Below are 22,850 nucleotides of genomic sequence, written 5' to 3' on the forward strand. Positions count from 1 at the left end.
CAGGCAAAGGATGAGGTTCTGGCAAATTAAAGTTGCCAGAAAGCAAATTTTGTGCCAGAGGACGCTCCCGGAACACTGAAGCATAGTGTAAGCACCCATTTTTACCAACATCAATAAAGAGAGAGATTGATATTTTGCATCTACAAGGGCAAGTAAAATTATGCTGTCATGCCCTTTGTAGTTACGAAACACTGATCCCTCACATCTTGAAGGCCTAAAGTTTATGTGCTTTCCATCTAAAGCACCGATGCAGTGAGGAAACTGCCACAGTACATGGAATTCTGATGCTACACAATAGTGCAAACGGTTATAACAGCCAGATATCAAGAATTACAATAATGTAGTATTCAAGAATTGTCATTTATTTTAAGATCAATCATTCATTATATTTCTGTTAGAGTACTAACGTGAGGAAACATGTTTGAAATAAAAACAACTACTTAAAACTTTTGTAGTGTAAATTTTTTTTATTACATAATATGTCCTTGCAAATAAATGTACACAATAATATTACATAAAATTTTACATTCAAACATACTTAAATTTACTGAATTAGGTAAACTACATCAAAGTACACTTTCAAGAAAGTCTTCTATGAATTGTACTACTAAAAAATTCACGCATGAGGTGACGGCTGTCTTTAACACACTTCACATGCATACATGCTGTTCAGACTTGTGTATATAGTTTGAGACTGTTTAGTGTAGTGTATAGACTTTGAACATTTTAAACTTCCCGCCCTGCAGGGCATTGAGGTTGGTCACTCTGGAGTGGCCAGGAAGTAGGTTGGTGCACCTGCGCACAGGAAGAGGACAGTCGACAGTCTGACAATCAACATGGTGGTGAGTGGACGTTGGTTACTATCGCGACTCGTTTTCAATCGAACTATAGCTGTTTACAAATGTTGCATCCGCTAATTATTGCAGTCCACATCTCTTCGTGCAACACATGCACTAACAAACGTTTGTAAGTTTTTGTGCTATTCACAGATGATATTTTTGTATAAATACATGTACTTAAGTGGCCTGATGATGCTTTTCCAGTTGAAATGTTAATCACAAAGTCAACCACCTTAAAGTTTATGAAATGCATTCATGTATAGTTGCATGGATATTCAATAACAATTTTATTCCAAAGTATAACATTGATGAGCAGAACAAATTCCACATGCTGAATCCCACAAATTCTTTACGAATAAATCACATTTAATTATTTCTGTTTAGAACTATAGTGAAAATTAAACATGAAAAATTTATTTCATTGGACAGTATATACATTTCTTGGGAAAAAATTATGACGTTATGTATGTAACTGTTTAGAGTGTAATAAAATTTCATAACATTTCAGATATATTTGTAATGATTTTTTTATTTTTGCCATTTTGGAATACACAATGAATACACAATATGTTGTGACACACACACACACACACATCTCCAACATTTGTTTTAAAAATGCAAACAACATGAGAGTTGGTGTGTAGTTCCAAACTACAAATGTACAGAGTTTTGTGATAACAAACACTTTCATTTAATTCTTAATGATGCAGCAGCAACAACCATGCCACCTTAGTTAACGGATATGTTTTTTATACTTTCTTTGAATGGAATGAAATATATTCCACAAAAATTTACATAAAAATTCTTTATACACCTGAAGTTATCACACCCAAGTGCAGATGCAGCAGATTAAATTTTCCGCTGAGCTTTCAGAAGTTCTCAGTTTCTCGAAAGTCTGTTCGAAACAATAAAATAACATTACATCCAAATATTTACAATGTGCTCAGCATACTTCAAGAGCTATATTGCAAGTAATATCTTATAACTGAATACCTACATGTTTATTGGACTCGACAAGAAAATGGATAGACATTGTTGAGGACACAACATGTTAGTACAGTATGTGATGCTTAATTACATAAGTGAGACATTACCGCAAAAATGTTTTTCAACTTTTTAGCATACACATTGAAGATTTTCTTTGAGAATAATTTAATACAATTTTATTCCTTACAAAACATCAAACATGAAAATACACAGTTTGCTTTCCATTTATGTAGTATAGAAGTATGGCGTAACATGTAAACATGTATTATTATATATTTTTACTATTTACCAATTTTTTTGTCATCATTTACTCAAGAGTTTACATATTAAACATTCAAAATACAGTACAAAATTAACAAAGTTGACTGGAGGACTATGAAAATGTATGATTTAATGCCCAAATAATTTCCTAAACAATAGCTTTCAACATTTCGATTTGAAATACATATGCACGGAGCCAAATACACAATGTTATATAACTGTCTGATGTTTTCCGTTAATAATGATTCACAAAGAGAAGAATGACATGCACAGGTATAAGCTGTTACTGCAGAACCTGTCCTTTTTTCTAACATACATTGTGTATGTAAAAATACTATTTTGACTCTTTTACACATCACAATAAAACACTTAAATTCCTGCTGTGATATTCAAGTTTTTGCTCAGTTCCTTTAATGATGGTTTATAAAACTGAAACTAAAAAGTAATAAAACTTTTTGGGTAAGAAAACCTAAAACCCTTTTGTTTACTTGGGAATCAATGCAATAGTTTTGACAAATTTTTATTTATTATTAACTTTGCTGTTAAATTGATTCTTAGCTCACTGCATTTCTATTTAAGATTCAACATTCAGTATAGTTTAAAATTATTAAGGATGTATTGTATATGTTTAAAAAAAATAAGCAACAAAATACATGACAGAAAATATACTGAATTATAAACACAATAATACAACTAAAAATGCATCATATAGTGTTATAAACTTCTGGAGTGGGTCACTTAACAGGCTAGTAGTCACCTAGTTCCACGCGCAGGTTTTGCCATGGAACTGCACCAACTGTGGAAAAGTACTCAGCAAACTCATTGCGTACATTTGTCGACCTGTTTACACGTTGAGTTGCAACAGACTGCAATTTTAATGGTGGTGTTACATCTTACTTGCCTGTTTGTACAGACCAGGGCGCTTTCACTTTCAATAGATAATTGTGCAACAAACAGCATGCATAAACAATCAACTCTACCTTTTCAACAGAAAGAGAAATAGTGTGCAGTAATACCCAAAACCTGTTGACTAGTATACCAAAAGCATTTTCAACTATTCTGCGTGCTCTACTGAGTCTGTAATTGAATATTTTTTTCTTTACATCTAAAGAATGTCCTGGATAAGGTTTCATAATATTTTCTTTCAAAGGGAAAGCATCATCTGCCGTGATGACGTATGGCAATTGAACATCTCCCCCAGTCAATGGATGTGGCACTGGCAAGTTCAATTGCCAGACAACAAATTTTGTGAGAGGGTGCTCTCTCGGAACACAGAAGCATCATGCAAACGCCCATTTTTGCCAACGTCAATGAAAATAAATTGATATTTAGCATCAACAAGAGCAAGTAAAACAATACTATCATGTCCTTTGTAATTTCTGTACATAGATCCCTCACACCTTGGTGGTCTGAAATTAATATGTTTCCCATCTAATGCACCTACACAGTGTGGAAACTGCCACAGCACATCAAATTGGGACGCTACAGATTCCCATTCTTGTGGGTTACTTGGGCAAGCTATCACTTTCTTCTTACCTAAGACTGTGACAATAGCTTCCAGTGTTTCAGTCACTATTTTAGGAAGTGTATTCGGAGCAATTCTAGTCGAGTAGGAAAAATCCTGAAATGTGGAGCCAGTTGCAAGATATCTCAGTGTTGCGGCAAACCTATATCTTGCAGGGATAGCTTTTCTCATAACTGTATCTACTTTGATTATTTTGGGCGCAATGAGAACGAGAAGCTCATCCAACACAGCTTCGCCCATCCGTGTGTAATTTGTAAAAGAATTCGGATCTTCGGGACTGTAACATATACACACAAATCCACAGATTATCGCATTTCAAGGCAAAAACTAATTGGACATATATAGCATAGCCTCAAATCTTGCTTACCCAAGTTCCCCAAAAAGCATTGCAAGTGTACCTCGATTCAGATCTCTTCTTAACAACCATTCTCTTGCCCACAATTTCCTTTTTTTTCTTTTCTTTACTCCTTTCTGCATCTAAAGCAATCAGAAGTGTCACTGCGGCAACTTTCTGTCATTTTGACAAACTCATTGTTTTGAAAATGCTCAGAACGCAACTAGTAAAGTATCCAGTATCGTGTGAAGCGAAAAGCTAGTACTCCAGCCAGTAATGTATCCAGTAAAGAAACTTGTAAGCAATCCAGTAACGATATTGTAAGGAATATTGTACCGTGTGCTACTGACTTTACATTTGGTTTTCACTTGTTTAACTACATATGTGCAGTTAAAAAAATTTTAGACTAACAAAATTAAATATTTAAAATTACAGCAGAAAAAATTATTTACTATTCGATTTGGCTTCGCACGAATAGTAAGTATTAGCTTTGCATTGAAAAACTGGTATTCGTACAGGCCTACCCACCCCTTACTATTTTTCACGTTTAAATAAGAACCTTTTAGGTTTAAAGTTTTTGTGAATATTTTTACAATTATTTTTACTTTCAATATTTTGTTGGTGATTATCATTAATTTAAGTTATGTTTTGTAAGGTTTTATTATTTGTTTACTTCATAATTGAAAATTAACATGTGTATTAATTATGTTTTCTATATATTTTAAAGCATAGTATGGATAGTTCACTGGTAGTTTTCGAGAACAGTCTAGAAAGATTAAAAGGAGGGGAAGGCACGGGCGCAACACACTGTCGCCAGCAGGTCAGTTATTTACGCCTCAAGTTAGTGCGTCGTTGGAAAATCCCAGCACGTGAACGCACAACTGCGCAGCAAGAAACTGGTACTTTCACTGGGCACTGTCTCACCAGCCAATCAGGGCGAACCTTGAGGTGGCGTGATGTGTTTCCCCAAGCCAGTATTTTTCAGGAAATAATGTGATTGATCGGCCCACGAGCTCGCCTCCCTTTGTTTTTTTCTTGTAAATGGACGGTAAGGCCTCTGTCAGATGAGCGACCTGGGTGGCGCCACCCAGTGGACAACAATATTTGAACGGACCTGCCAGACGGGGTCGTACCACCTATCAAGTGGCTCGCGATGGTCGACCATCCGCTACCCGAACGCCACCTGTAAGTGGCGGCCACCCAGACAGTCAGTTGTAGTTGTAGTGCAGCCTGTCACACGATACCACTGAGAAGCGACCACTTCACTATGGACCTCAACGTTGAGGCATTTATTCACGAAGTACAACTCCGCCCAGCTATTTGGGATGCTAGTACATCGGAATATTCGAATAGGGACAAAAAGAAGAAAAGCATGGGAAGAGTTAATTAACATGTTTATGAGTAACAATGACGCGAAGTCGAATGAAGAGAAAAACGAATTTGGTAAGTAATACTAATTTTATATAACTATAAATAACATGATATTACATAACATAATTTTAACACAACGCAAATGTTAAACATAATATTAATTCACATAAACAACACCACATAATACACAACAATGGATTAAATTACATGTTTTACATTACTTGTCTAAACTGGACAATATGTTCAGCTGTTTGTTTATCAATGCTGTGTTGTTCAGACTTTACATTTAAAATGTTGTGTTGTTGTAACATTTATGTATATATACTGTAAATGTAGGGCCTATGCATGTCGTACATGCTGTTTGAGTTACTTTACTAACCCACTTTAAAAAAGTAGTTTGTGTTGAATTAATATTTAATTTTTTACTAATAATATGTCACTATTAAAGTGAAGTTATAAAAACATGTAGTTATATAACTCAAATTCTTCTGTTTTAAGACCGAAATGTAGCTTTTTGCTCATATCGTTCCGAACAGTGTAAGTGCATTGAACACCTGAGCGAAACAACAGGAAATGTATTTGGTTTTACATTCAATCTTATATCATATAATACTGCCATTTCAGTTCTCCCTCTTCACTAATGAAATAATCTGCAAAAATGTCTCTAACAGCCAATGCTCTATGATTACCCCTACTCGTGTTGTCTCGCTCAAGAATGGGAAGGCCTGGAGTGATAATTGCATCTTCAAACTTGTAGCCGTCTCTCTTTCTTACAAAATTATGTAATGTGTAATATGCTTTCACAATATCTTCTGCCAATTCAATGTCGACATCCAGTGGGCAGTGTAAAATACGCCATTTACCGTATTTACTCGCGTAAAGGCCCCCCTTTTTTTCCCAAATTTTGACTCCAAAAAAGGGGAGGGGGCCTATACGCGAATTTGGAGGAAAAAATAGATTTTTCTTTTCAAGTCGTGCGTCTTTGTTCGAATGAGCGACAGGATGGAGAGAGAGGCAACGACTCCGCAGGGGGGAGAGGCAACGACTCCGCAGGGGGGAGAGGCAACGACTCCGCAGGGGGGAGAGGCAGCGCTTTGACAAGGGGGGAAAGAAGCAGAGGTAGCGCTGTGGCAGGAGGGGAGAGAGGCAGAGGCGTGGCTTAACCTCCCTCCTGCCAGCTAGCCAGCCAACCAGACAAAGGAGTGTTAGAATCCTTGACCCACTTCCCTTCCTCCTTCACTTCCCCTCTTCTTCTCGGACAACATTCCACATCAACACAGTGGCAGCGGGCGAGTCCAGCTTTCTTTATCTTTATGTCGTTTGAGATAGGACTAACTGCTTACGTCTGGCATGCCTCACGACGGTCCTGAGAACAGACAAACTATAATACCAGTCTCTGTATCACTGTCGCTTACAAAATCACCTCCCACCGCTCACAATACATGGCTTGTTTGATGCATGCCAAGCTGCCCTGCCCTCAGATAAACCCAGAAAAACACGTTATTAAATTTTTTTCTCAAAAATGTTTACAATACGCGGGCGGGGCCTTTACGCGAGTAAATACGGTATTAGCAAGAATACCGAAACTGCGCTCTTATGTACCGATGACTCCTGGACAATCTGTAGTTGAAGATTTTCATCTTTTTAGAAAGGTTCCTTCCACCATAAGGTCTTAGCATGTTTTCAGACGGTCCAAATGCTTCATCGCCAATAAATAGGAATGGTATAATCTCATTGACTGTTCTTAAAATTTGGGCTGGTACAGGAATCCTCAAGGTTCCATCCACCATTCTTTTGTACAATGGTGTCTGCTTGAAAATAGAGGAATTGTTTGTTCGTCCATACGATCCTATGTGTACCTAGGTAAACATGTAATCAGCATCACAAACCGCGAGAAGAACAATGGAAAAGAATTTTTTATAGTTGTAGTAAAGTGAGCCACTCTGTTTTGGTTATATTACTCTAATGTGTTTGCCATCAATGGCTCCCAAACAATGAGCAAAGTTGGCTCTCCTGTCAAAATCTGCTGCAATATTAAGCCAATTCTCTTCAGTGGGTTGTGGTATACACATGTCTTTCATGCAAAACCATATTTCTTGACACACTTCTTTTACAATTCTTCCAATGGTAGATCTTTCCAAAGCGTAGGAGTAGTGCAAATCAGTCATGCTGCAACCCGTTGCAAATATCTGAAACAAACAACACACATGTTTGTTAATCAACAACGATTTGCGCACTCTAAACAAGTAAACATTATCCACCTTTCAGAAATTATACTATGGGGGTTATTGACTGAAAATGTTCTTAATAATTTTATTTTATTTTTTACATGGCTTGATTACTGGTTTAGGAAATCAAATAATGACAAGTTATCAAAACTAATATTTGTCAACTTTTGATAGAGTATTTTGAGACATTCGTCTGAAATATGTGTAACGACAAAAGTATACAATATTGCGTCCATCTGTCCCCATGTATAACCACGACATTTACTTGCCGAAAACAACTAGTATATGTAATATGTAGCTAATGAAAAACACAAACATTTGTTTTTAGTGCATCATTGATTCAGGTCATGTAAATGCATCCACAGGGGTAAAGAATTATTATTATATATGGCAATTATTACTAGTAAATGTTCAAATAATGTAATAGGTCCATGGAGAAAGGAACTAATGTTTATTGTTGCATATTACCCTTTTAAAAATAATATTCCGGAAATACCACTAAAGTAAATTAAAGTGGGTTCTGGGGAAAATACTCTGATATTATTACAATTAAATGTGTAACAAATAAATTGTATCAAGTGACTTAGTTCCCTTCCCCACTGGACGATTCAGTTATATTGTTGTGGACAATATTCTAAGGTATTATATTGTGTTATAGGTGTGCAGCTGCTAAGACGCTGGAAAAGCTTATGTGATAGCTACTCAAGAGAGCTGAAACTCCAGAAAGATCAAAAATCTAGGTCAGCACCATGAAAACACCCTGTGTACTTATTCTTCAAACAACTATCATTTTTGGAAAAAGTAACAAGCTCGAAGAACACTACCAGCTCTCTCGCAGACTAAAATACAGATTTGACTGCAGTACGGGATACTCCACTCCCAAAAAAATCTAAAACTAAAAACGACCCAATAGGTGAAAGACTTGTTAGTGCTGTGGAGCCAAGTGTGAATGATAGAGCAGAACGGGAAAAGCATCTAGAAAATGATTGCGATAGAATGTTCTTTTGTCATTGCTTCAGCATTTGAAACAGATTCCCGAACATGCACGATTCGGGGTTAAAAGGAAGCTAATGGACGTCATTGAAAGTGAATTCAACGTCAAGACAACCCAAGTGCACATGTTGAAACTCCTCAACATATTCCACTAAAAAATGTTTCCATTAACTATCCCTCATATAACATTGCTTCTCATTCTCCAGTTGGTTATCCTTTGGAGCCGCGACCCTCAACAGCAGACGACCCATGTGATGTACATTCTAATGTCTCAAGTTACTCTAAGTCTGCAAGAAGCCCATTTTCTGACCTAGATCTTTTTGACGTCCAACAGTAATTATTATTGGGTAGATAATTCTTCAGTGTTAAAACATTATTTCATTGCTTCAATATATTGTAAATGGAGGGGAACCCAAACTGTGAAGTATGCCCCGAAGATCCTCTTAGTAGACCAGGCATCTTGTCATTCGCTAGACATATTTTATTAAGACTTCTTGTTATATAATTTTGGAAAGAAATATGGCATTGTAAATAATCATTAACATTGCTTGTGAGAAGTTTTAACACGCCTTTATGTTAAACTTAAAGATTTTAGCCACAAATACAATATGGCTAGGCAACTTTCAAAATTAAAAAGAAATCGCAGAGTAATAATATGTGCTATTGTGGGTTACTCGTATGATGTACATGAGAGAAGACAAAAATGTAACTGGTTACCATTTTAATAAACAATACAAATCCTTGTGTTTTAGGCACCATTGTGGGATACTACAAGAAAAGTTCTCTACATGTGAGTGAAAAATAAATACTGCACTCTGTGTTCCCGGGCAGAGATCGGAGAAGCAGGGTCTCATGCTTGCTATAAAAACTGGGGCACGAGTCAAAGCTCCACAAGCATGGAAGCTGAAGGTTTCAAATCCAGGGAAGCAATGTATGGAGTACGATACGGCTACTTGATTGCGGATGGAGACAGCAGTGTTTATAAAAGGGTTTGAAATATCATGCCATATAAAAACTTGCCTATCAAGAAAATTTAGTGTCGAAATCACCTCCTGCGAAATTACTCTAACAAAATACGCGAACTTGTGCAGACAAGTGAAAAAGGACGCTACCCAGTACTATTATGTAAATATGTGGGACAAAACCTTAAGAGACTGAGGTATGCTGTTACAAAAGCAGTATACTACAGGAAAACAGAAGACCATCGCGATAAAATAATTCTCCTCAAAGAGGATATTTTTATGCGCCTCACCATGTGTTAGGAGACCACGCTAGATGTACAAGCTACTTTTGCGACAGTAGAGACAAGAGGAATTTCAAAAACTTAGTTCCTGACCTAGAAAAATGTGGCCTTTTTCAAAAAATTAAGGATGCGAATCGGTTACTGATTAACAATTCATCAAGTCTTCTGAAAGATGTGGACAGCAACTATGCCGAACATTTTAACCATGCTGTTGCAAAGTTTTTAGGAGGGAAAAGAATCAACTTCACTGGAAGGAAAAGCTACGAAGCAAGATGCCAAGGTGCTGTTGTGCAACATAATACCGGCATGGCCCAGTCCAGGGGTATTCACCAAAACATGCCAAGTTAAGAGAAAAAAATTAATCTTGACAAACAAAGGCGAAACAAGCGACCTAAAATCAGACGTTGCCTATTTACAGAAAGAGGTCAGAAACTCAAAACTGACCAAGATTATGGCCCAAACACTCAAGCACCTGACATGCCTGAAATGGAACTAGAAAAGGATAAGCAAAAGTTTTTGGCCAGCCTTAGTCTAAGCAATGTAAAACGTGAAGAACTTGAAAGGAAAACTAGACAGCAGAGTGACTCAGCAGAGTGGTTAGAGGAATGCCGGAAGAGAGTAACAGCATGTAACTTCGGAATCTGCAAAAGAAGGCCTACAACTAGCTGCCAAAACCTTGTCCGTGATCTACTTTACGGCATGGTTAGAAGTACGCAAGCCATGATGTATGGGCACTTTCATGAAGAACTCGCAATCAACGCTGTAGAGCACATGACTGGAAAAGAGATACAGAAGTGTGGGCTATTTGTTGACAGTGAATACCAATACATATCAGCAACTCCTGATGGGTTAGTAACTGATAGTAAAGGAATTGTTGAAATCAAATAACCTCAGCGGATTGAAAACATACACCCACGTCAATCTGCTAAAAATGGAATTTTGGAGTTTTTGAAAGTAAGAGATAACCACATTGAAATTAATAGAAAACATAATTATTACAATCAGGTCCAAGTACAGTTACGTGTGAACGGCAGGGAGTATTGTCTCTTTTGTATTTGGTCATCAAAGGATGTCGAAATTTTAAAGATATAGAGAGACAAAAATTTTATACAGACTGTGTATTACCAGAGCTTGTTGATCCCCGCCACCCACACTCCATGCCAATCAGAGATCCAGAATGGATAACAAGAGCTCAAGCGAAGTCCTCAACTATGAAACACACAAAAGTAAAGATGTTGAAAGACACTTGCTAAATAAAAAACACTCATTCAGGTCAACAACGTACTAAGACAATGGGAGCACAAACAAGACAAATATTTTGGCGCAAGTTTTCCATTTCACAATTAATTTCAGAATAAAATAAATCCTTCTTTTAAATTGTCTACAACAAAGTTACAGTTCTCCTAAAAGTTATTTGAATGTGCAATATGTATAATTTTTATAATAAATCGTGTATCATAGACAGGGCGTAATATTCCAATGGAGACAATATTTGCTCTATTGATACCAATTATCAGTACTGTTAAGAAATTATTTTTTCTACCTCTTTTTATGTGTGAAATAGCAGTTTTGATTTCTATGCAAAATTGTTTACAGTTTGAAGTGTTCTTACATGTATGCTTAAAGAAATGAATATTTTTGTTAACAAATTTCCAGATTTAAAGTGTTTTTCCATAAATGTTGTGGCCATATTCGCAATTAGAAATATTGTGAAAAACAAAGCCATGGACAAGCATCATCCTAAAATGATTCAGATTTCAATTTCTATTAGACAATATAGGAAAATTGTTACCTTAGCCCGATGGTATATTGCGCTAGCTTCTGAATATGAATATCAATTTTACTATAAAAACTAACATGATAACAATAAACTTGCCCAAGCATCTCAGGAAGTTACGTTTGAAATCATATTTGGCATGATGATGTATAATTGCTTTCATAATTTAGCTATCGATATGAATGTATTACTCCTGTTGTTAAAGAATAACAATTTTACATGTGTAGTTCTGAATATTGAAAGATATTTATTGTGATGATAAATTGTGCCGATAATGCGCCATTTCGCCACCTTTAATTCTAATAATAATAAAAATTAGATTATTTCCTAATTTTTTTTTTTATCTAAACTTATATGCCCAGTATTCAAAACTTCTTCGGCCCAGTTTACAGCCGGACCCATGCTTCTTCTGTGTTGTGCTGCCCCCCCCCCCCCCCCCTTTTTTTTCCTGACTCGTCAACCGCAGTTTTCTCCGGCTAGTCTTAGCCAAGCAGCCGGCTTCATATTTTTCCCGCTTGGAGCCATGCCCCGGGTGTTGGTAGCCAACACCGCCGTGTCGCAAAACGCTTGTGAAAGGCAACCTGCCACCCACCACCCCTTCCGAGAGACAGTCTGACATTGGCGTCTTTTGCCAATAACTCCGGTCAGGTTCAACAACGCCCAAGCATGTCTGTGTCTCCGATGGAAGCCCTTTCCCACCAGGGTAAGCGTTTCTCTCTAGCACGCCCCGCCCCTCCCTTGCCAAAGGTGTTGGGAGCCAACGACCCCCGATGACCCTGACTGCCATTCCGAGCGCGATTGGTCGCCAGTATGGGGCGCGACGTTTGAAAAAACTCGCACCCGGGTCTACTTTACTTCATGCCCGCGACATCTAGCGAGGGCGGCCAGAACAAACGGGCAGCTTCCCTTTCTCTCCGCCAGAGGGTAGCACGGCCCTTGCACCTCCGAGCCAGCCGTAAGGGATCGACTGGGCGCCAATTCGAGAGGTCGTTCCACACAAGTCATCTTGCAACTCGCCAGGGCGTGGTAGCGGGAGGCGCCAACACCTACAAGGCCCCCCCCCCTTCTTGGATAGGCGCCGACACCATTTTTGGACATTCGGCGGGCATCATCTGGACAGTACGGACCACGCGTCGCTATTCACGAGAGTCTGCCACGGTATTGTTTCCAAGACTCGGCACAACGACATGTAGTCTCGAACGTCAAGGCATAGATGCCTTATTTTTCTTATTGTTAAAAGTGGCTGCCCATAATTTTTTTTTTTAATCTAAATTTCTTTTTACTTTTGTTGTCATGGCTACCGCGGACTTCCGCGCCGGGAGTTTCCTACTCAACTACTAGAGTCAGCCAATGTGATTTCACCCCGCTGTTTTGGGTAAGTGGTCGTCATATCTTCCCCCCCCCCCCCCCCCCCTCTTTTTTGCCTTTCCCTGGGCGTATTCTTGCCCAGACTTAGCCGCCTGTTAACTAGTCTAAGCAATTTGGGACTTTGGGTACAGGCGGAGTGCAAGGAATTAGATGCAAGAATTAGAATAGAACTTCACTGCCAAAGTTAGCCGTCCGTGATTGGGCTCATGGAGTCACAAGATTTCTCCCCACACTGGTCAACATACATGTTTCTTCATAAATCGAATTCTTCTGGACTTTAATCTACAGAACCTTCCGGTGCCAGGACCGCCAGTTTTCAAGACATAGGATTTGGTTAAATTCATTTCAAAAGCAAATTAAAAACAAAATGTAATTGTCTTTCTTTTGAGCCTGCGAGCTCACGTAAAACCAGGGTCAAGTTTAAGAGATATGGTTGTTTTTTCTTTTATATGTATTTTGTTGCCCCGGGGCTCCCTTCTGTTTGTAACTAATGTATTTTAATACATGTGTACTTAATGATTAAGATAAAAGAAATGATAAAGCTAAGTAAATAATTTTAGTAAAAGGGCAGTTATATAAATCAAATCAGCATTCTTGTTATTTCCTTATTACTCATCCTCGATCCACATAGCCTCCTAGAGTTTCTAGTAGGTTCTAAGTAAATTCCTTTCTACCGTCAGGGCACCAATAATAATTGATGTTTTTTGTTTGTGGACTGATGCTTTCAAGGCATTATTTTTTTACTTATTCATTTATTGAGTGTTTATCTGAAGCCCAGCGTACGTTACAAAATGTTTTCTCAATTTTACTTTTCTAGAAATGATATAGTTGTGGTGTATTTTGTATTAAATCATACACGACATATTCAGCCACAGGCCGGTTTACAAAGGTACGTGTTTTACAATCTAAACAACCTACAAAACCAGATAGCCTAGATGACTTTTAAGGGTTAAAAATATAGTTCGTACATTTATCTTAAATTCTAATCAAATCACATAATATTCTTAAAAATTTATCAAATTTAAAGTAAATACTATTTGAGCCTATAATAATTATTACTAACTTAATTTTTAAAAATTACAAATAATGCATAAGAAAGAAGGAAATCAGATTGAAAAAATATTATGATTGCATGTTCAATAATTGTACATAAAAATGATTATGTAATTAAAAAGGGACCTTATTTATTAGATAAAAAATACATTTTAATACAATAATCAATACAGTGTGTGTGTGTGTGTGTGTGTGTGTGTGTGTGTGTGTGTGTGTGTGTGTGTGTGTGTGTGTGTGTGTGTGTGTGTGTGTGTGTGTGTGTGTGTGTGTGTGTGTGTGTGTGTGTGTGTGTGTGTGTGTGTGTGTGTGTGTGTGTGTGTGTGTGTGTGTGTGTGTGTGTGTGTGTGTGTGTGTGTGTGTGTGTGTGTGTGTGTGTGTGTGTGTGTGTGTGTGTGTGTGTGTGTGTGTGTGTGTGTGTGTGTGTGTGTGTGTGTGTGTGTGTGTGTGTGTGTGTGTGTGTGTGTGTGTGTGTGTGTGTGTGTGTGTGTGTGTGTGTGTGTGTGTGTGTGTGTGTGTGTGTGTGTGTGTGTGTGTGTGTGTGTGTGTGTGTGTGTGTGTGTGTGTGTGTGTGTGTGTGTGTGTGTGTGTGTGTGTGTGTGTGTGTGTGTGTGTGTGTGTGTGTGTGTGTGTGTGTGTGTGTGTGTGTGTGTGTGTGTGTGTGTGTGTGTGTGTGTGTGTGTGTGTGTGTGTGTGTGTGTGTGTGTGTGTGTGTGTGTGTGTGTGTGTGTGTGTGTGTGTGTGTGTGTGTGTGTGTGTGTGTGTGTGTGTGTGTGTGTGTGTGTGTGTGTGTGTGTGTGTGTGTGTGTGTGTGTGTGTGTGTGTGTGTGTGTGTGTGTGTGTGTGTGTGTGTGTGTGTGTGTGTGTGTGTGTGTGTGTGTGTGTGTGTGTGTGTGTGTGTGTGTGTGTGTGTGTGTGTGTGTGTGTGTGTGTGTGTGTGTGTGTGTGTGTGTGTGTGTGTGTGTGTGTGTGTGTGTGTGTGTGTGTGTGTGTGTGTGTGTGTGTGTGTGTGTGTGTGTGTGTGTGTGTGTGTGTGTGTGTGTGTGTGTGGACTTAGGATATCATCCGAGGACTTGCGCATGATATTTCAGCGTGGATCCGAGGACCTTTGGCAATCCGAGGACCTCCCCCAGGTCCTCGGATTAAAAGACCTCGGATTCACGCTGTTCTGTCAACCTAGTGTGTGAAAACATGATTTTTAAATTTTTTTTTGAGGTCCTCGGATAGACCGTAGAGAATCAAGTATGTAGTGTGTGTGTGTTACCACCACGTCGCGCTAGTATCGTTGTCACTTACACTCCTTTACACACGGTGTGTATCCCATGTTTCTCAACGCTCCAAACGAGGACATTTCGCTCGAGTTTACACACATCTAATACACATCTCCGTAGTGTCTAACGCTGGTTGCGAGGACGTGGTGGACGTCTCTCATTTCACACATTACGAAGCCACAGACGCATGATCCGAGGACCTTAACTGGGTGCCATTTCAGGCGTATACATGTAAGCTGTGCTACATGAACAATTAATTCTTTATTACGCGTTACTTTACAACCTTTATCTTACATTCAAATCATAAACTTCTTAGTAGGAATATGTATTATTAGAAATAGGCCCTATGTATTTTTAATTTTATTTGGAAGTCATAATTACCCTAAGCCTTCGAACATGAACATTAAAACATAAAAATAATATTTTTAAAAAACCGAACGGACCTAAAAAAACACAACAAAATACTATAGGTACTAGAAATCGAAAAATAAATAATTACAATCATAATATTTTATTAAAATTATAGGTAATATGTTTGGATACGAATTTTCACATTGTAATTGTATAAACAATAAAATTGTATAAACAATACAATAAATTGCAATGTGACAGTTCTTGTCCAAACATAATTATTACCTATAATTTTAATAAAATATTATAATTGGTAGGTGCTACCTACTAATCGTTTTAAAGTCGGTGCCAAACCAAATATTTATATATATGTATATGTATGTATATATATGTATATTTATATATGTATATATATAAATATATATATATATGTACCCATGTGAAATGCGGACCTATAACTTCAAACACACAAAGGCATTTACACTGTAATCAGAAGACCTTGCATTTTCTGGTGTTAAACGAAGAACTTGTAAGTATAGTGTGTTAGATGATATAAATGTACCCATATGAAAAGAGGACCTATGGCTTCAAACACACGTTGGTATTTAAACTGCAATCAGAAGACCTTGCATATTCTGGTGTTAAACGAGGACTTGTAGGCACAGTGTGTTAATATGATATAAATATACCCATATTAAGTGCGGACCTATGGCTTCAAACACACGTTGGTATTTACACTGCAATCGGAGGACCTTGCATATTCTGGTGTTAAACGAGGACTTGTAGGCACAGTGTGTTAATATGATATAAATATACCCATATGAAGTGCGGACCTATAGCTTCACACACACGTTGGTATTTACACTGCTATCAGAGGGCCTTGCATTTTATGGTGGTAAACGAGGACTTGTACGTTGTACGAACAGTGATTTTATATGTTATACATATGTATATATATATATGTATGTGTGTGTACGTATATATACACCCAAATGGTGTGTGGACGTTTTAAGCTTGTTCAATTTAGCCTACTGGATGCGGTTAAACATAAAAGTTGCAACCATTTGAATACAAGAGCTGAAATTTGCGTTTTCCTGGAATGTATAAAACGCTGTTTTACAAACGAATTTTGCCTTCTTAGTTGTTATTTCAGATTCGTGTAGTGCAGTCCATACACGAATATTTTCGGACATTCACTGCAACCGTCTATACAAGTTTACTTTATCGCCGATGTCAGTAAGTAAAAAGTCAGGGGCATCAAATAGTCTATTTTTATGCTTCTGAACGCTTTGACTTAACCAATGTTTTTTTAATACTTCTGGCAATTTGCTTCCTCCCCCCCTCCTCCATCATACTGCTCATCCCTAGAAAATAAATAAAAATAATTTACGTAACCTACGTTGTTTCATTAAACAAATATATTTTTTGGGAAAAAAGTTTATTATTGAACAACATATTTCTTAAGATAAATTTACCGCCCCGAAAATATTTTACTGTGTGTTTCATTACGTTCATGGGAATTTGATTATAAATATGTATTTTTACGAGAAAAAGTACAACACTACTTGCAATAGTTTTATAATGATGACAAATTATAATTTTTATGAAACTTGCAAATGGTATTTCAGTGAATGTTGTTGCTATCGTTTCTCACAGTGATGTTCAAACGCAGTCTGTTTTATCACGGCTCGGGAACACCGTAAGGATCACAGTATTCTTCCGCCTTAGCGTTGTGTCACAAGTGGCCATACGTAGCGAAAAACACAATATGGCCGCCTTTGAGATAATAAATGTATATGTAAGGATAAATAAACAGTTATTCAGATATTCTTGAGAAATTCTCACTTTCACGCCTTGGTAAAATAAACAGAATAACTTTGACATAGACAACGCTGTGTAGTTCTGCAAAATTACACCTATAGATACTTGTGTTTGCGTATCATAATAATATGAACTCAAATATATAACTAAGTAACTTCCATGAACGTTTGTAGGACTTGAACTAAACTCATTTTTGCCGGCCTCTTTACGTATTTTATAGCAAAAGACCATTCGGGAGATGGTTTGTGACGTACTTGACGTAAGTTAGATGAGATCAGTTTTTAAAACGTTACCATTTTATGTTCCCGGCATCAAGTGGTGAAGTGATTGATATCAACAATTGTATTAACTTTGGTTTTAACAGAACAGCACGTGTATTAAAGTAGGTTATTTATTTTGAGATATGTAGTATTTAATCACATAAAGTAACTCTTTAAAGGAGATAATAATTAATGGCTTTATGGTTATTTCAACTGTCAATAATGACACCGCATGGCTAACATCATCACTGCTTTCAGCCTGTGGCCGGGTCCAGAAAACATGGATGCCAATCCTAAAATATAATGTTTAACAGCTCCCGCACTAGACGGCCAAGTTGCCGTGGCCAGTTCGCCGCGACCTGAGAGTGCGTGGCAACTACTGAGAGAGCACACACTTGTCCGCGGCGGCCAGGCTCAGGCGTGTCGCTACGACTTGAAGGTGGATGCAGACCATGTCATTTGTGTGATTAGTCGCCTAGTGTGCGGGAGCTGTAAGGATGAATAACGAGAATATAAAAACAAATAACTTACCCGTGCGAATAAAACATTATATCTTGATCAGACATCGAATGGTAATATAATAATGGGGGAGTATGTAAATGCAAGTATTTATTAATGCAAAGTATTGAAAATATAGTACCAACAGATTTTGGCCGTATCGAATATTTATTTTTACACTTCTTACAGTTAAAATCTTCTTCAATAACAATGTTAGAAGTTATAATGTGATAATCGTTTACTTTTTGGCTGTATGTGCCTGATACAAACATAAATAGGCCTACCATTGAATATACGAACTCGTGAAAAAACCACGTGGTAAAGATGTTCTGGGAAATATAAACCTGCCCTTTAAAGCGTCTGACCTTGTGCTGTATTAATGGTCATTGTTATGCCTACTTTTCTTGGGAATTATTTCCTCATCATTTGTAAATACATTCCTCATCATTTGGAAATACAAAGTTGTATAATAAATTGTGAGTATAATGCGGAGTCTATGAGCAAAGTTGCTGTGTAAATGCAAATCATACATTTTGATGAAGTACAATGGGAGATTTAGCGTAACGGCAAAGAAACACCTATGAGAAATAATATATAGCCTAACAGCAGACAATATCAGTGTTATTGGGGTTTAGATAAATATAAAGTAACATTGCAAACTCTATATAAATAAGTAATGAAAAAATTAAATAAGTTATGTTACAAATTAAGTTATAAAAGTATGTGGAACTTACTTCGGTTAATTCGCTTCAACAGCTGTCATGCATGTAAGATTATTTATATAGCTATGGCAATCTCAAAAATGGCGTAGACTTGTGACCAAAATAAGGCTTTTATAAACATGTTTTTATAATAATTTAATTCAAAACATTAATTTTTGTAAATTGTCTATATACGTTATTAAATCATTAATTTTGAAGTTGTAAGGAAGGTATGGCGAACTGACCAAAAACATCTTTGAGAAACTATCTATCTATCTATCTATCTTATCTATCTACCTATCTATCTATATATATAATCTGGGCGACTAGATCTTTTCATTATGGAGACCTGGATTTCCTGAAATAATAGAGTGTATTGTTATTTTTAGTCGAATTTTTTTAAAATAAAATAATGGCTTGTGAAACCCTAGAAAAAAATACAATCTATGAAATAAACATAACTGTAAAATTATTGAAATCATAAAAGAAAAAGCAATATAATTACTAAATATTTTAACAAAATAATAATTTTAAATTATTTTCACATTAATTTAAAAATTGAAAACGAAAATAGTTATGAATTTCTTTCTTTTATTTGGTTATTGTAGAGGTTTAACTTGACTGATTTTTATAACTTTACAATCAATTTTTTCTTTCCATATAATTTTATTTTAAAGCCCATTTTTTATGAAGAAAGTTAAAAATTTTAAAACTAAATATTGTTTTTTTTTTACTTTCTCTGTACTTCAGGTCACCATAATGAAAATATTTAGACGACATAACAAACCCCGTTGTATTCTTTGAGGTCGCTCAAATTCTATTTTTGTATTTATATTTTCGTGAGTCATGCACGTTGATACTTTTCCTATCCTCTTAAGAAGATTTCGAAGTCGCATGGTTGAATCATTCGAATCCAGACCGGCTGCCGGACAGGTATCCATATGCAAAATAAATCTTCGCACCGTTATCACCATTGTGATTAAAGAAACTGAGAGTTTCAAGAGCTTTGTAGAGGAATGGCGTAAATATTTATTTTATATTTAAAAATGAAGAATTTCCAAATAGTATAGGTTCCAGACTAGTCATTTAATCAACTTAACAGTCAAAACACAGAATAAACACAGCAAGCACATTTCTAATGGAGACATAGAGGGCCCGAGGCTCCAGCACGCGTCTGGGCGCACTCTCAGCAGGAGAGGAGGCGTAGGCAGGCTGCGTTGCTAATTCCTTCCTGGAAGGTTACCAACCCTTTCGCAAGGTCATCCTCTCACGTCTTCTTCTCACGCGTTGCGCGCGTGGTGCAAAACTAAGACTTTCCGAATAACATGCATGTTTGAGAAATGTGTTTCACTTACATATTTAAATTTTCTGCTGTAGTTCTTAGGAATGTATTTTAAAATTATTATTTACCTCTCTTTAAGTTATTTTATTAATAATAATTGTTTAGAAACAAATTTTAATTCATAACATGATAATGGAATGTTGTCTATAAATTATTTATTTGTTATTATAATCGCTCTTGTTTATAGCCAGCAAAGGCACACGAAATATACCAATCGTAAATAATGTAAGAAACTTATCTACTTAAAAGCCATTAAAAAATTTAAACCACTAAACCTATTTGTTGTTGAAATTTATGTTTTTAACTTCTCACTAGATAATGTTGTGGTACACGGACGTGTTAATACGGTTAACTGTTGGAAACAAAACTTGCATAACCTTTTGGTTTTCTAAAACTAGCCCCTAACAAATAATTTTATAATGAATAGTATTTATTACACTCGCGCTATAAAAAATTGGACTAAAATGTGTACTAGAAAATAAGTATATTACTGAAATAAATACAGTGCATTTAAATAACTTAGCAACTGTATTGATCTGTTAAGTTGCGTTGACATATTCACCCCCGCTTATCATAAAATTATTTACTTTAATTTAGTAATACTAACTTTAGGTATGTTGAATAACACTTTTATAGTAATATTTAAAAACGTGCTTTTAATTACTCGCATTTGTTTTATAGTTAAACTGTTAAAAAATCAGATTCGAAATACAAGAGGTACGCACAATGTACCATTCGTTACTTAACCACAGTGATTTTAATTAGGAAGGCCGGTATTTCTGTTAATTTCCACTTCGCATAAACGAAGGAAACGCGTAATTTAACCGACTGTTCCCTATAGATTTGATCATTTACAAAGGTAAGTAAAATAATATACAGGACCAAGGAAAATTTTGGAAGTAAAAAATGATTGTGAAACGAAAGAAAATATTTATTACATGTGTTGATATTATCTATAATAGGTAATATTTTCCTAAGCCATATTAATTATTTTTATTTTTTATTTGTAATGTATGACTGTTATTATATTCTTCTTTATATGTAGGAAGCTGAGATACCATGGAGAAAATCTCATTTAGTAACCAACCTATGTAAGTGTTTTATTGTTGGAGACTATTGCTGGTGTATTCAAGGAAATTTTGCTCCATTGACATAAGTACGTCTATTAATAGAGAAAGGATTTAAGATCATGGATATATGTGCCGTTAGTGGAATGAAGAAGAACTTATGCTATCCAGTGTGAGTAAGAATTCAAAAAAACTTCGGCTGAAGGTTTATCACGAAAAAATAACCCATAAATGTACAACTGATGGTTATTAGTGCTTTCCAAATATGATATACGCCTTTAAGTTGGAGATGAACAAATCGTTTATTGCAAATAATAGATCAAGTATTAAGGATAAATGTGTTTATTGTCTGCATAAAGTTTAATTTCAAAAATTCTGCAGTCATAACAAAACTCGTCGCTGTCAACAGGACGTATTCATAAAGGTATCTTCATAACTAAATGCTGGTCTCTTATTACAGATGCCAGGTTAATTTATGTTACAAATTTCTGTAGAGATTTTTGTCATTTTTAATTTAAAGTAGAATCCCGGCGGACTCGCAGAAAAACTAATCTAATTCCTCCGACTAAGCACCTGGGGATTGGTCATTAAATGTAAAGATCAAGGCTTGCTGCGTCCTACAGCGCAAATCAAGTGCACAGCCGAAGAGTTCGTGGCGCTTCTGCCGCGTGCCGTATCTAATTGCTGTTGGTTCGGCCGGTCGCACAGTCAGGAGCGAAGTAAAACCACGGCTAGACTATGTGTGCCTATCTTGCTACTGGGTAGGTAGCTGGTGACAGCTTACAAACCTCTCCACTCCCCTCCCCCAACGAACACAATAAACTTATATTACAGAAAAACAACAGGACCCGTCTTAACTCCACTACCTGTGATCTTGAAGCCAAGCCGAGCCCGGCCTGCGTATGTTGATGACTTCATTTTTACGATATTTCTCTACTATAAATGCTATTTCTGTAGATTTTATCTTTAGAACTCTCTTGCATTTGTAGTTCTCCTACAACAAAATGAATGTAGACAGCTGCGAAACTGCTAATAATTAACACTTACGCAACATTTTACGCCCGTTATATTACACTTTATAAATATCAGTTACACATATCTGTGACAGAACAACACACGCAAAATAAATATTATATTCAATTAGCAGTACTACCATTCAATGGTACTACCTATTAACCAATACTTATTGAGAGAAAATGAAAAATAAGCAAGGGGGGGGGGGGGGATGGGGAAGAATTAATATAGTGTGTAAGCCTGAGCCTGGCGATAGTGGGCTTTGAATCACTTGTGTGACTTGTGTGCCGACTCGGTGCTGTGAGGAGTGAAGTCTCTCTTGGGGGATCGGCTCGAGCATCGCAAGCCAGAACATCACCAGTGACTTGTGCAATCTGTGGTGTGTTCACCATGGAATGCAGTTGTTTTGATCCGCGGGAGGAAAAGAAGGGTGGGCATGAAAGCGACAGATTGTTTTTCTGGAAGTCCCTCGTGAAAGCCGCGTAGTGCTTGCTGTATGTAATAAATAGCGACAAAAGTTTTATTATCTTTTTAAAATATAGTTTCCTC

The 22,850-nt window shown here is 36.8% G+C and overlaps 1 long non-coding RNA gene across 1 annotated transcript in view; it reads right to left on the reverse strand.

Annotated features, from left to right (window-relative positions):
- Positions 1-444: 444 nt before the first annotated feature.
- Positions 445-22,850, reverse strand: part of LOC134527789 (uncharacterized) — a 110,410-nt gene continuing 88,004 nt past the window's right edge. Inside the window, exon 3 of the long non-coding RNA XR_010074268.1 lies at positions 445-7,506. This is a non-coding gene — a long non-coding RNA (uncharacterized LOC134527789). The remainder of the gene's footprint in view (positions 7,507-22,850) is intronic.

This window comes from Bacillus rossius, chromosome 1 (genome assembly GCF_032445375.1).
Source record: "Bacillus rossius redtenbacheri isolate Brsri chromosome 1, Brsri_v3, whole genome shotgun sequence".
In the NCBI taxonomy this organism is placed as follows: Eukaryota; Metazoa; Arthropoda; class Insecta; order Phasmatodea; family Bacillidae; genus Bacillus; species Bacillus rossius.